Here is a 15,014-nt window from a genome sequence, read left to right on the forward strand (position 1 = left end):
AATTATTGATCATAATTTATACAGTATGCCCACTGGAATAACTTATTTCTAGGCTTTTACAGATGTAAAGTCTTTTGGGAATTGTCTGGGTAAATGTAGGTTTGTCTTTTATCTGTTAAATCAAAGATCCAAAAGCAAAATTTGATGCTCAAGGACATCCTGTGGATTTGTGACATTTCTTAAAGGAAGTGCAGGTAATAAACCAATGATCAGCTTAGTACAATGAAACCTATTGTAAATTTACTTTCATGTCAGACAGGTATGATTTTGCCCTTGCTCTTTTTAGTATTATTCAAAAGGCAGACACTTTTTTCAGTCCACTTGTTTGAAATTTCAGAAGCCATAAAACACATTTTTTAGCATTACTACATTGTGAAATTTGTTCAGAAATTGTCACGATATTGTTAATAGCAAATAAACCCCTAAAAACTCCTCCCACCAGTTAGTGCATTGATCTTTTGATCTTACCACAGAAATGTTTTGGGTTGGGTTTTTTTTGTTTGTTTGTTTTTTGTTTTTGTTTTTTTTCCCCCCAGTTTCCAGAAATCTCTCCATTCAATGCTTTCTGCAGTGTATTAAAACAAGATCACTGTCCACAGTTTTACTAGTCTCAGATAAAAAGTGTGCTGCTCACTGAGATTTTAATTGTTCTTCCAAATTTACAAACATTTAGAACGTTTTAGCCTCTGCCCTCAGCAGAGCTGAATTGTGTGTGTGTTAGGTTCTTACTGCTGTCCTAGGAAAGATGATAGCAAAACTGTGGCTTGCTTCAGTGGGAATAGGTTCGGCTCTTTACTGAAGTCACTAATCTGAAATACAACCTTTCCTTGATGCTTCTCTATAGTAACTAAAACTAGGGGCAGTGCAGGTTGAATTGTTTCTATCTGAGACTGGCTGGCATATATGTGTGTGTGTATGTATTTGTATGTATTTCTTGACAGTCATATAATCCTGCCATCTCTCAGAGAATTAAAGATTGTAACACTAGTATTTACTGCTGATTATATAAGATATCTGTAAACAACCTTCTGTTGCAGTTATAATTAATGCAAATATTCCTGCAAACCTGCTTTTATTCTTGGTAGAAAACATGTCTTTTGGGCACAAGCATGTACAGCACTTATGGAATATCTATGAAATAGATAAAAATAGGGGTGACTATTGCATTGACTTAATGACTTAATGACTTGAAGAAATGGTAGAGAAGATATATTTGCATATTCTGTGAGTGAACGAGGAGTAAACTTTCAAAATGTCACAAAGCAGACTGTTATCAATATGTATCAACATCCTCGAGCTACTCATTGGCAATAAATGTCAGTAGATATTTTATGGCTTTTACAGCTTATCGCCAATTTGTAATAAGCTTCGTGCGTGACGCATTATTTTATGAGTGAGAACAACTGTCAAATGAATGTATTTGTAATGTCAAGAGTTTCATTACAACATGACCGCAGGCTGAAGGCAAGGTGCTAAACTGCTGCTAGGTTTATATCTTTTGACCATTCTTTTAGAAAGAGGACCTAGGAACTTACTACTTTCATTACTTATTCTTTACCTTTTTTAATTAATAATTTAACTTACATTTCTTATAGCCTCATTATCACTCCACTATTTCATTAACTGATCATTATAGTATTGCAGTTTATAGCTTTACAGACAAGGAGACTAGAAGTATTAACCAGTAGCTCTAACTTACATAGCAAGAGCTCTGATTTGCAAGCAGAGCCTGCAGCAGTGTGGATTTTATGTCATTAGAAATCTTTTAGTCTTTTTTTTTATTATTATTATTTAAAACAGAAGAAAAGATTTTAATTCTTTCTCAGAATGATTCATATCCTGTGGATTTTTCCTATTAGGCAATGAAGCTATGATATTAAGATTGAGTATATAAATAATTCTCATAATTCACATAGAAGAAAGAGAAATAATTACCTCTGAACATTTCATTATGAATGGAATTCTGTCAAAAACTTGAAAAAGGGGGCATTAATACAAATTAAGGTCTTAGGAACTCATATTTTACATACTTAATCCTGTATTTTATTTAACTTTTGCCAGACCAATGAGAATTTTTTTAATAGGCAAAATGGATTGCTGCACTGGAAAAATATTAACTATAGAATATAAAATTCCTAAGATGAACAAATATTTTATATTTTATTATTTCTGTCATTGCAGAGTAACTGGAATTGTATGATTTACCAGTTGTTACTCAGTAGAGCTGACCGTAAACTTTGAGTCTTTAAATTCCATACACATTTGCTTAGCAGATTACAACTTATTTAAAGTAATTTGGAAAAGCAGTCTAAAATTTCTTCTCTATTCTAGCCAAGGTACACTGAATGCTGAAATAAAGCCATATGATTTATAAATGTATTCTCAGAAGACTTTAGAACAGTTTTCTTTGGCTGGGAAAACGTTAGCATGTATTTTGTGGTGCTGAGACTTCAGCTTCAATACAAATTGACTGAAGTAGATGGTTAGGGCAGTATAAACACAGTTGAGAAATCTTGTATATACTCATGCATATGGGAAACAGCTTAGCAAAAATCAAGATGAACCCTACGCCTGTTTTCATTTTCAGACTAAGGCTTATGGTTGCTATGCTAATTACTTCTGATACATTGATGATTATGCTGTAGCCTGAAAAATAAAATCCCTCCCCTATTTTCTGCTCTTCAAAAGCATTTCTGCTGTCAGATGGAAGCTTGTTCTTGAATGCAAATGTGTAAGCCTAAATAGAGATGAAGAGAAATATTTCTATTACTTTCAAGAATATTTTTTTTATCTTAATGCACATCAAACATTTCTTCCTTGTTCTACCACCAAACCTGTTTACAGAATGTGCAGCGAGAATTAAGTGTGAAATTCCTATACAAACTTATGTAATATCTTCCTTTAAGAAAAATGCAGAAAAGATCAAGCAACAAATATTTTTCCTTATTTTATTATTTCTCAGCCCTCTAAAGGAGGAAGTTTTGGCCTTGACATCCATGAACATCCAGACAAAAGAAAAGCCAGTTTAGAACTTTGAATTGTTTGAAGCAGAAAGATGGGTAGAGATTTTTCATTATGATAGAGTGTCACTGTTGCATTATTATACTGTAAAATTACTTGTTAGAAGGCATTTCTCCTATAATGAAGTAGAATCTGCAGAGATGCAGAACTTTTTTTTCAGTTCTCCCTGCTTATAGTTGGAGTTTTGTATGCTGGCCATCTCTTATTATGGCTGTAGTGGTGTATGTGAAATGGTATACTATGTGCAGAACACATAGGAAGCAGGGCAAGTTTAAGCTCTCTTCCATACGCAGCGAACAAAACAGTCTGTGTGAACAAAACAGTCCTTTGCTTTCCACACTTCTGTCTTCTAGAGGTTGTCATCAGTTTCTACACATGAGAGTGTCTTAGCTCTAGTTTTTGAAAAGCTTATCTTTAGCTTAAAATCTGGTATTGACTGTTATTTGCTTGTGTTTTGTGTGTGTTTGTTTGGTTGGGATTTGTTGATGTTTTTAATGCGAAATCATATATTACCAAAATCTTTTTAAATATTCAAATAAGATTTGTTGTACCATTTAAAGGGTGAGGAAGTATTCTGAGATATTTTGTCCAAGTTTGTTCCTGGTTGGCCTCTATCAGAACAAAGGAGTTAGAGGTGACTATGCAGTTTCACCTGAATTTTCTGAAGAACATTATTTATCTTCTGTAATATCTGTTATATTTTCTATCTGGGGCTACTGCTATGTTGGCCCATCTTGACTTTTTCAGAGCAACTGTGATTCTGACAATGGCAGTACAACTTCTTTCTCATTTCTTCTTTGTGTTGGAAGTTTCATATTCCAACATCTTATTATTTAGTAACTACATGTTATTTGCTTAGCAGTATCAGTGATGTAACTAACATTTTAAAAAGGGCAACAAGGGAATACCTTTAGCAAGATAATTTTAATAAAAATACTTCCTCTCTCCCCCTTTCATATAGTTCTACCAGGTTCCCCTACAGCACTGCATATGACTCTTCAAGCCTCAGAAAACAAATTTACTGCTTTATAAAAACCTTGGCGCTCCCAAGCTTATAGCATTTCACGCAGTTCTGCTTGCTACATCTAAAGAATATATAATGAAATTAAAGAAAGGTATGGATGAAAGCAACTAAAATGGTTAAGGAAATGTAGCAGCTGCTTTCCAAGGAGAGACTAAAAATTCTTTTATTTGTGAAATGTGAGCATGGAACTGAATGTGATTCTATTGAGGGGCATTCACTGCAGCTAGTAAGAGGTTGGTTTAGAGTAAATAAAATGCAGTGCTTGTTACAGTCAGTGCAAAGTTCTGTTATAAGCGTGCAAATCTTGCTTTATCAGTAATTAAGTTAGGAAAGTATTTAGCAATTTAAAGCATTTTGATCAAATTGTAAATAATTGGTCTCTGTCTTCCAGTTAATTTAAAATAATATTTCTTTTCTATTATTGCTCTCTTGTTTATTTTTCCATGAAAAGAGACTGTTATTAGTAAATGTCCAGAATGGTCATTTTGATTCTGCAGAATAATTTTTTTTTGTCTCAAATATAAGATCAAGGTTAGCAATGCAATGTATGTAGCACTCTGCTAAGAATACATACTTAAAAAGCAATCAAACCAAAAAAAAAAAAACAAAAACACTTAACTGACAAGAAAATTATGACAATGTTTTGATTTTGAAGATTTGAAAAAAACAAAAAGCATAAAGGAAACATTTGATGAAAGGTTAACGTGTCAGTCTGCAGTGAATCCCTGAGATATCCAGGTGTCAAGAAACTTCTCAGATTGGTCAGCTTCCTCCAGTCCAATGGTCTAGGCTCTGAGGAGATTACGAGTAAATTAGTTTACGGAAATCTGTGCATTGTGTTGATGACCCATTCAGCCTCAAACTTTGGCAGTGGATATTTCACACTGCCAGACTGTTCAAAATTGTCTCTGTGAAGGGAAAGATATTTGAACAATTAATTTCACATCCAGGAAGAAACGATATTTGTCCTATACTAATGAAAGCTTTCACCAAATCTTCTCATGAATCTGGCAGCATATATGGGAGCCACATTAGCTATTGATAAGTAAGAGCAGCTTTAGAAAGTTAAAAAGTGTTCTGGATGCAATCCTAAAATAAGAAGAATCTGTCTACCTCAAATCACAATTGCGCTCACACAGTTATGAGGCCTGGAGTGGCTCAATGTAGGCACTTATTTTTTTTCAGAATATCGTAGTATCATAGTCTCATGCGGGTTGGAAGGGACCTTAGAGATCATTGAGTCCAACCCCCTGGGATTCGAGCCTCTGTGTAGCAGAGCGGCACTTCTACCACTTGCGTCACAGGGGGGATTCGAACCCAGGGCCTCCGGTGTTGCAAGGCGGCATTCCTACCACTTGCGCCACTGGGGCAACATTTAATTTTGAGAAAGATACTATGAATAATAGAAATTTTGATAAAGTGCAATAGATAAGGCTTTTGTAGTCAACAGCTATTGTCTGCTACTTTGTCTCATTCTACCAGTCTATAATAATAAATCGGGGAAATATTTTAAAGATTATAGTAAATTAAAAGTTGTTTAAGAGAGTCGGTATCAACAAATTTTAGGTGCTATGTTCCTTTATATAGAGCAAAGAACAGGGGCAAACATGTTTTGTTTGTTACAACATTTAAGAGCTCAACAGCTATGTTTATAGCTATATGCAGAATCATAGTATCCTATGATTTATGTTATTAAGAAAGACAATTATAATAGAAAAATATTTTAAAATATCTCATGAGAATATACTGCATTTATTTAGAGTACTTTGTTTTTACAATTTGGAATATGACAGCTGAAATTTTAAAATACTTTTATTAGTTCTTATACAAAGGTTTAAGCTGTCTCAGGCTTTTTTCAGCCTATGGCTAAGTATAAGCTTGTGATCCTGGACGTAATCAAACTCAAGCCAAGACTGACACAAGTTAAATGAGCTTAAATATATACAGCATAGCTTTATATTTCTACTCCTTTCTGGCTTTCACACTTACAGATGCAGCTTTTACTGCTTAATCGGATAATATCATGTTGTGCAAAACAAAGAAGAAATGTCTTTTTATATGTTTCTGTTAGTACTGTAGAAGTATATATTGAAGTATTTTTGATTTAAATGTATCTGACTCCTTCAGCTGCTACCAGACTCCAGCTGAACTGTAAATATTCTGTCACTTTTCTGTGTGGCTGGGTATTTAAGTCATTACAAGCCTTTGTGACAAAAAGTTGCATAGTTTTGCAAGAACTTCTGAGCTTTGTGTGTGTGACAAAGAAAGTATTCACAAAATTATGATAAAATAAAAGACAAAGACTGTACTCCATCAGTTGCTGCACGTACAATCCAGTTCAAGAAGGATTCAGGAAAAACTGAAGAGAATCCTCTGGAGGGCCATGTAGATGTAACTCATGGTCTCATGAGAGAGGTTGACTTCTCTGTCTGGCAGAGAAAAGGCCAAGCATGATAAAAGTGGTAGCTTGCAACTATGTGGGACATGGTTACAAAGCCACTGGAACTAAGTTCTAGTCAGACTTTTTAGTTTGGTTAACAATCTCTATTTAGGAATACATTCTTTATTGCTTTCAATACTTAAAAATATGTTTTTGAACTTTCAAAAAGAATGGTTTGTTTGCTTTTTCCCATTCAAATCTCTCCTTTTTGCTAGAGAAGCTGAAAAAAAAAACCAACAAAACAAACCCTAAAATGGATGGCAGCCTGCCAACATGGCACACAGGGGAAAAACAAACTTAGTCATCAGTAAGCATTAGGACTAATTCTACCAAAGAGCAGAATGTTGAAGATGTTCCAGATATAATTTTGGAACAATCAAGATATTTTCATTTTTAATATTTGTCTTAAAATAGACATGTTCTATGTGCTGTGAAGATTTACTTCAGCTCTCCCTTAGACAATAACAGAATAATGATAGCAAGCATAATTTCTTTCCCTTAGGAAACAACGGTGTAGCTGTGATGTTATTAATTAATGAGATTTGCTATGAAGCCAATGAGGTGCCAAAGCAATAACTAAAAACTGGGTTCCATTGTGGGTCACCAAATTGATTTTTATGCCCAAGATGCATTGTGTAATGTTAAGATAGTTTTTTACTATGTCTTGTATTAGTCTAAAAGCTGAACCAGAATCAGGTGTGTAGGAACAGATGATGTGCCTGGTTCTGCATGTTTTGAAAGCATGTGATTTTTCAGTGTTTGTTAGCAGCTATATGCTTTTTCAAAAAGTGGAAGAATAGTTCAGCAAGCCAATCACAAACAACACTTGCTATTGAAAATTTAAGAGGTTATGTGTAGAAATGCTGTTTTGAAATTCAAATATGTTTTCCAATCCTGGAGATTCATATCTTGTTTGTTGGAAAGTGTTGAAAGTTCTGATCTTTGGAATCTTTTGGTCTCAAAGAACAGAAGGGAGTGATGCACAAAGATCCTTAAGTATTGCGTTTTTATTTTTTCTGAAGGTAGACACGAACAGTAGCTCTGAAAATGGAACTGGATCTGTTTAGTACTTTGCTTTCTGTCCAACTCAGCATCTGGCAAATAAAAAAAGTATAAAATTAAGGCAAATTAACAGTGTTGTCTTAAAGAAATGATAGAAAAGTTAGCTGTTTTAAATACTGAAGATCAGACCTTGATCTTCAAAAACTTATGTCTTTCAATGATTTTTAATTTGTGTTTTGATGTGAAAAGCTGAAACATAAAAGACAAGATCCTCTGTATTTCTTAACTCTCTCACTGCCTATAATTGCTGGGGACAGGGGACAAATAATGTTTTGACTTGCTACTTGGTCTCTTCCAGTGGTGCCACAAGCTGATTGTTTAAGACTGCACTTGATCCCTTAGTCTTGGGGTACGTTTTTGTAAAAGAAGGGAGACATATCAAAGTGTGAGTTTATATGCGTGTGTGTGTGTATATAGAGAGAGAGAGAAGAAGGAAGGAAGATATATATATCTTCTATATATATATTCTCTATATATATAGAGAGAAGAAGGAAGAGAAGGAAGAGTTTGTTTTTGTCACTTCAGGCAGCAATACCAAATATACAAAAAAAAAAAAAAACCACCAAAAAAACAAAACAAAATAACCCAAACCTAACCTAAATCCACCAATGGCAGAAAATAGGACCCTCCTTTCCCCACAACCTTCAGCCACTCACCCTCCTTTTCCAGCAGGAAGCTGTGGGTTGTGCATCTGTCGCTTTGCTGAAAGCGCTGCTTCTTTCCATCACAAACATTGACAGAAACTATCAAGAGAGGCAGACAAGAGGATTAGAAAATGTTTCTTCTTTTCATCACAAGAAAGTTGGAAGAAGAACAAACAGCAGCAAAGAACAAACAAATAAGCAAAAAACAGCCACTAAAATCAATATGTAGGTGCAGGAGTTCAGCAAGGAGATGGGCAACACCACAGCGTGCACACAATGGATGAGTTTCACTCCAGTTACAGGATTACTTAGAAATTGTGAACCTTATAACTCCCACATGGGATGAAATCTTATTCAGTAAAGTCTGTAGGTGCAAGATGTTATCACTCCAGAAAAGATTTCTGAGCTGCCTATAGCAACAGGGAATTCTTTAAGTATAGTTCCCCAGCAATTTAAATTATTTTTTGATAGGTTGGTACATTTATAATCATAATCAAAGAAAAAGCTGAACTCAATAGCTTGTCTAGATGTGCAAAAGCAATCCATTATTTGCAGAACCACATAAAACAGTTCAAATTCAGTTTTAGAAGTTTTAGATGACTTTAGATTGGGCTAATAGGATGTTGCAGTTGAATGGTAGGTAAATTAATGCATCAAAGCTTTAATCTTTTTTGAATCACTTGTTTCTAGCTAAGGCTTCAAAAAGGCTTGTATTCCTTTGTTAAAATACGGAGCTTTATTAAAAGATTTAAGTATTTCTATGGGAAGTTTTAATAACAATCTTTTAGCTAGAGTTACCTGCTCCATAGGGTGTGCTAACACCTTAAAATGCTATATTTTCCCTTTGTCCTTAGGAAATTATAAGCAATCAAAATTTGAAAGTAATATCTAGCATGTTTTAGTTAAATATACTGTTCATTATACATTAGTCCACAAATGTTCAATAATTTTTTTTTTCATTCATCTAATGCCAAAAAAACAAACAAACGAAAAAAACTAGAAACAAACAGCAGTGATTATATAAATATATAAATAAGTAATTACTGGGGAGAACTTTAGAAACAGGTATGAGGTTTGGGTGGATGCACAGGACTCCATTCATTTGTGTGAACTTTGTTTTGTACTTGAGTAAATTCTTTGGTAAACATTATTTAATTTTCTCCTGGAAATTCAAATCAGTTTCCTAAAGGCTCTGCCTACGTTTATGATAGTCTGAGCATTCAGTTTATAATGGTATTTCAAATTTTGATCTGTGATAGTTTGTGAGTTTGTGATAGAAGAGCGTAAGCTATTTCAGTAGTGTCTGGTGACAATCATTCTACTGAGTATTTTCTTGGGGGGGTGGGGGGTGGTTGAGGTTGGAAAGGAAGAAGAGACATAATAGAAGTTCAAATGTGTTTGTTTTTTTTTTTCCTGAAATTTCTCTCCTGTGCTATACACTCTGTATGGCAACAAGTTATGTTGAACAGGGTAAAATAATGTCTGAAAGAACAGTAGTACTTTAGAGGGCCATTCTCCAAAGCCAACAGTGTGCTTGAATATTTTTATGTATCTAACTCCCTAATTTTCCTTTATACGCAGATGTTTATAAATTTTAATTTCATTGTTTCACGGAAGTATAACTGTTGGGGTATCTTTGGTTTCTGCTTCTTTCGTGCTCTCCTGCATTGCTATGCTAACTATTTCTGTTAAGCCTAATCCTTATAAAATCAAGTTAGAAACAAAAAAAATCCCAAAATAAGCCTTTTCATAAACTGGAAGAGCTAGATATTCGAGGAGGATAACAGGATGATTAGAACACAATGAATAATTCAGAGGAAAGCCTAAACTGTTGCTTTTTAAAATTTCTTAAAGTACATATAGTGCAATTCATACTATTTTTCTGTCATGTGGGAGGAATGGTATCTGTAGTATGGACTGGTGTCTGCAGGAAAAATTCTTTGTAGTTTCAACTCTGGCTTTCTACTTTTCTCTTGCTTTTAGGGAAGCAGCTAATGTAAAGGGAAAATTGAATTCTTCACTTACAGAAACTTTTCTTCAGGAACTTGGAGACATACCAGACTGACATACTTCCATTGAGATACCTCATATCCAAATGAATGAAATTTAGAACATGCTGAGTTCTTAAATGTAAGCAACAGATGGTAGCTGTGTTTTAAAAAGCATTTGTGTTAGTAATTTGTCGTGGTTAGTGGACAGGCAGGAATATATATTTTATTCTCTAACAGGCTGAACGTGGCAGGTCCACTGAGGCCTCTTGCTTTTCTCTTCTGTAGACAGAATCAGGCTGCAATGCACATCTAACTAACAGCAGTGTGAATTAGTATATAGGATACATCAGTAGGTCTTTGAGTGGATTACTTCAGGACACTGGAGGCATGAATTATCTTACTATTAGAACTAATATAGAGAAATCACTTGTGTATGATGTATTTGTAATCCATGAAAAATAGTTTAATAAATTAAAGACTTCATAAGTCTTCTTTAGTCTTTAATAATTAAAAGAATTTTTAATTTTCTCAGGAAGTAATGGGAATAGACAAAGCAGGCAATGGATGGAATAAATCAACATGATGAATTAATTAATGGTTCACAAGAGATCTTAAATTAGGTCACCTCTGAAAATGTGTCAGCTGGTTATTTGCTTAAAACTTATACTGGAAGTGCCTAGGAGAACTTTTCTGACCTCAAAACATTCTGCAGAAACCACACAAAAGCAGCTCAGGAGCATCATCCAGAAATAAGATTGCTTAGATTTTATCACTAATAATCCACAATAAAGTTATTCATAATATAAAGGCTGCTGGTGGTATTAACTTTGACTCTTGTTTAGTCAATGAAAAAGTTCTTACAGTTCTGTAGACATCCGGAGTGCTTATCCATAGCCACTCAGAGTGCATGTGCACTGTGGTTTTTCTGTGCTTCCAAGACATTTCACATCAAACAGTACAATTGGGAAATGCTGGGTCTGGTATTTATGAAGCTTTTACCTCTTGTCAGCATGTGACTCCCTTTAGAATTGGTACATGGAACCAATTCGTATCAGGAGAAACAATGAAAAATTCCTTAATTTTTTAATTTAATGAAGTTCCAGACTGTAGAAAAACCTGCCTTAAACCATCTCTTATGATTTAATGTCTATCTGTAGATGAATTTCAAAAGAATTGTACTTGTTACTTTCTCATTACACTTCCCTGTTTCATTCTGTGTTCTTATTAGGTGTCAAATTGCGTTTGAATACCAGTTGTCTCGGGCAAGGAGGATGATTAACTGCCTGAATGTGATCCTAGCTGTGCAGCAGGCTCAGAATTCTCTGAATTATGTAGCTTGCTTATCTGGGTCAAGAGATAGTTGTCTCGTTTTTGCCTGTTTTTTTTGTAATTTCCTGTCATAGAAGTGAAAGATCTTTTTTCTGTCCTTGTCCTGTTGTGTTCTGATTCTATTCCATGTGTTTCAGGAAACAATCTTATATAGGTGTATGCTTCTTTTTTATATTATAGAGTGCTGAAGGCAGTGTACGAATACAGAGGTATCCCAGAATCTTCAGAATACATGTCAAAATCATCTTCCTTGGCAGTTATATAGGTTTCTTTGAAATGAAAATAACTCTGTTCGGTAGCCCAGGGCTTGCAACATAAGCAAGACTTAGATGTAATTTAGGACCTTATGAGATGTGGCTTACATGACTAGCAGCCCAGAAGCACGGGAGTAGTGTATTTCTGTGAGATTCAGAACAGGAATACTGAGTTTTCTATCCTGCAGATGAGTGGGAAGGAGCATAACACTGTGGGATACTAAGCGTTTACTTTCAGAAAACCAGATAGCAATTTGTATTGATTTATCTGTGCTCAGATTAATGAGTAAAGCATCAGTAACCAACCATCATTCATTACTAATTCCTCTGAATTGTTTTAAAAGTAGAGAATGCTGATTCTTCTGTTATGATTTTAATTTATTTAATATCATTCTCTTACCTGATTTGTGAAGGAGGAGACAATATGCTGTTCTTTTTTTTTGTGGAGCAGACTATAAAACAACTTTATGTTAGAAATATTTTCTTCAAAATGTAATTAAGAGATCTAACTAATCCTCTGAACCCAATGTCTAGTCTGAAATTCTGCATCTGCTACATCTGCACTCTACTAGAAGTGATTCATTGAAAGTCATATAAAAATGGGTTAGATTCTCAGCAAATATGAGTATCTATAGCTTCACTGAAAGTAAAGTTACAAGTCTTATCTATACTGTCACATCTGTTACAGTACAAGATCCTTGTCCATTTTCATTGCTGCAATATGGTACAAATAGCTCCTCTGTGAATTAAGTTTCTTATGCTGCCAACTCTTGTTGCAGCCAACCAAATAGGGAAAGATACCAAAATTCACTAATTGCTGGCTCTCCCTGTTATACTTTCTCCCTAGTATGCTTTGTGGAAGAGATGCTTCCACAAAAGTTTAAAGTATTCTTTCTAGAGTAGACCAGTGTCGCGGACTGCTGTTGCAAAAGATGGTGTGAGTTTTTCTCTTTGCAGCATTGCTGATGGCAAGGGCTTTGCCCTGCTTCATGACAGACATCATTTAAAGTATGTTTAAATTGAAAAGTAGACATGAGTGTGCAAAATGGTCACATTCAATAACCTATAATCAGAGCAAGTCTGGTACTCATTAACAAGCGTGTGGAAAGTTGATCAAAGACAGAAAGAGCAGAAAATTCTGCAATTTACAGATTTGTTTTTTATTTAGTACTTAATCATTTGGGTTTTCAAACAGTTTACAAATGAGTTAATGGATTAGTTTGCTTTGTTCTATGCAAAAACACAAACATCACCCTTTTTCCCACGTCCTCCATAAGGCAGAGGGAGTGCTGTCTTAAAGAAGTAAATGGCAGCTCTGTGAGCTTCAAGGGCATTGTCTGATATCAGACATCAAGCAGAAGTCTGACAAGGAACTGATAGAAAATTGAATTTGACAGCACTGAAGTGTAAACTGAGACAGAATGAGGACTTAGTGGGTATGTAATGGCAGTTGCTCATAATTTTTGCTTCTGATCGTGACATCATCATTCATTATAGCATTCAAATATGATCTATGAAATGAATTATTAATGATTTTTTAAGAAACAAATGGAAACTTAGGGGCTACCTGTTGAATATGTAACCTACTGATGAAGCAAGAATCTTAAATGAAACTCAGCTATTCTTCCTTTGTGTTGATAGTTATAAAGCTATACTGTAGAACCATACTTTTCCAAATTTAGTTTAATCTTCAATCTTGTCACTAGAACCATCACAGTTGAGGAAATAACATTTTTCATAAATGGTTTCATGTATAAGCATGTAAAAACTTCTAGCAAAGGTTCTTGTTGCTTTAAGGATATCGTATAATCCTAAAACACATGTGTTGTTGTTTTGACACTATCCTTGTTTCATGGGAGAATACTTTGATCTCTCTTTTTTTTAATCCCTGAGAGTTTCTGCGTTTGCCTTTTTGGTATTCCAAATGTTATGCTCAAAGTGGATTACAGGGCATTACAAAAAATGACTGGGGAGTTTCACAGTAGGCAGTTGGATGAGGTTTACTCATTTGAAAATCTGTTGTTGGAAAAGGCAAATAAATACATTCCTTCCTCTTGTGATGCAAATCCCCATATTCTTTCAGTTCATCTAATATCAGTTATACTTTTTTTTTTTTTTTCCTTGATTGTTTTTATTTCCTCAGAATTCTGAGTCTTAAAAATGCTGGTATGTGACTGGACAAGTAGAAGAAAAGAGGCTGCTGGAAAAGTTACATAAATCATAAAAATAGCAGACCTCATGTACAAGCTATAGAAGTATTTTAAAAATAAGGAGGAGAGGGGGGAGGAAAAGTGAAAACATCTGAGGAAATCAAGGGTGGGGAGAAAGTTATGTGAATTCTTAACCTGTTCCCCTAATTATTCAACAACTGATTGAGACGCATTTGCAGTGGCTAAGTCATCACCATATTAGGCATATTTCTCTAATGTGGCATAATGCTCTGAGCCAAATGATTAATGCACCAAAAGAGGTTGCTTCATTTTGCATTGTCAGTTATTTTAAGACAAATGAACTGTTCTTTAAGGGTGCTTTGTTTCCAGTTCTATTTGTTAATGAAAAATAATTGACAGTTTTATGGAGGTAAGCAAGAAATGCTTACATAATATTTAGATGTGAAGGTGGTTATGTGGATATTGCTGAACAAGAAAAAGACATAGAAGGATGTGGGGGGGAAAAAAAAAAAAACAAAAAAAAAAAACAACTACAAAATACCTGTTTTTTACTTTATCATGTTTCTGGAAGGACTGCTTTATACAGATCATTGAATCATAGAATGGTTTAGGTTGGAAGGGACTTTTAAGTTCCAGCTCCCCTGCTATAGGCAGGGACACCCGTCTCTAGACAAGGTTGCTGAAAGTCCCATCCAGCCTGGTTTCGAATGCTTTCAAGGAGGAGATGTTTTCTGTTTTGCTGATTTATTCTAAACATATGGTTTATGGTCTGTTTTTCTGCACCAAGAAGTTTGCTTGGCATCAGAGTGGCAGGGAAGTGAATGGATTAAACAACCATTTGAGAATTCCCAGCTTAATTTTCGATTTGGTATTCAACTCTTACCCCATTTATTTTAGAACTCTCCCTTATTGTGTTGCCTTGAACAGTTTTCTACCCTGAATTTACCTTATTACTCACAGGATTTTGACTGTGTGCATGTATGTGACATCTTAGTGCCACATAATACTGTTGTATAACTATTGTGAACTTTTTTATGCTACATAATGAAAAAATGAAACAGATTTTTTCCAGGCAGAA

The sequence above is a fragment of the Coturnix japonica genome, chromosome 4 (genome assembly GCF_054131305.1).
Source record: "Coturnix japonica strain WE chromosome 4, WE-NBRP24, whole genome shotgun sequence".
Classification (NCBI taxonomy): Eukaryota; Metazoa; Chordata; class Aves; order Galliformes; family Phasianidae; genus Coturnix; species Coturnix japonica.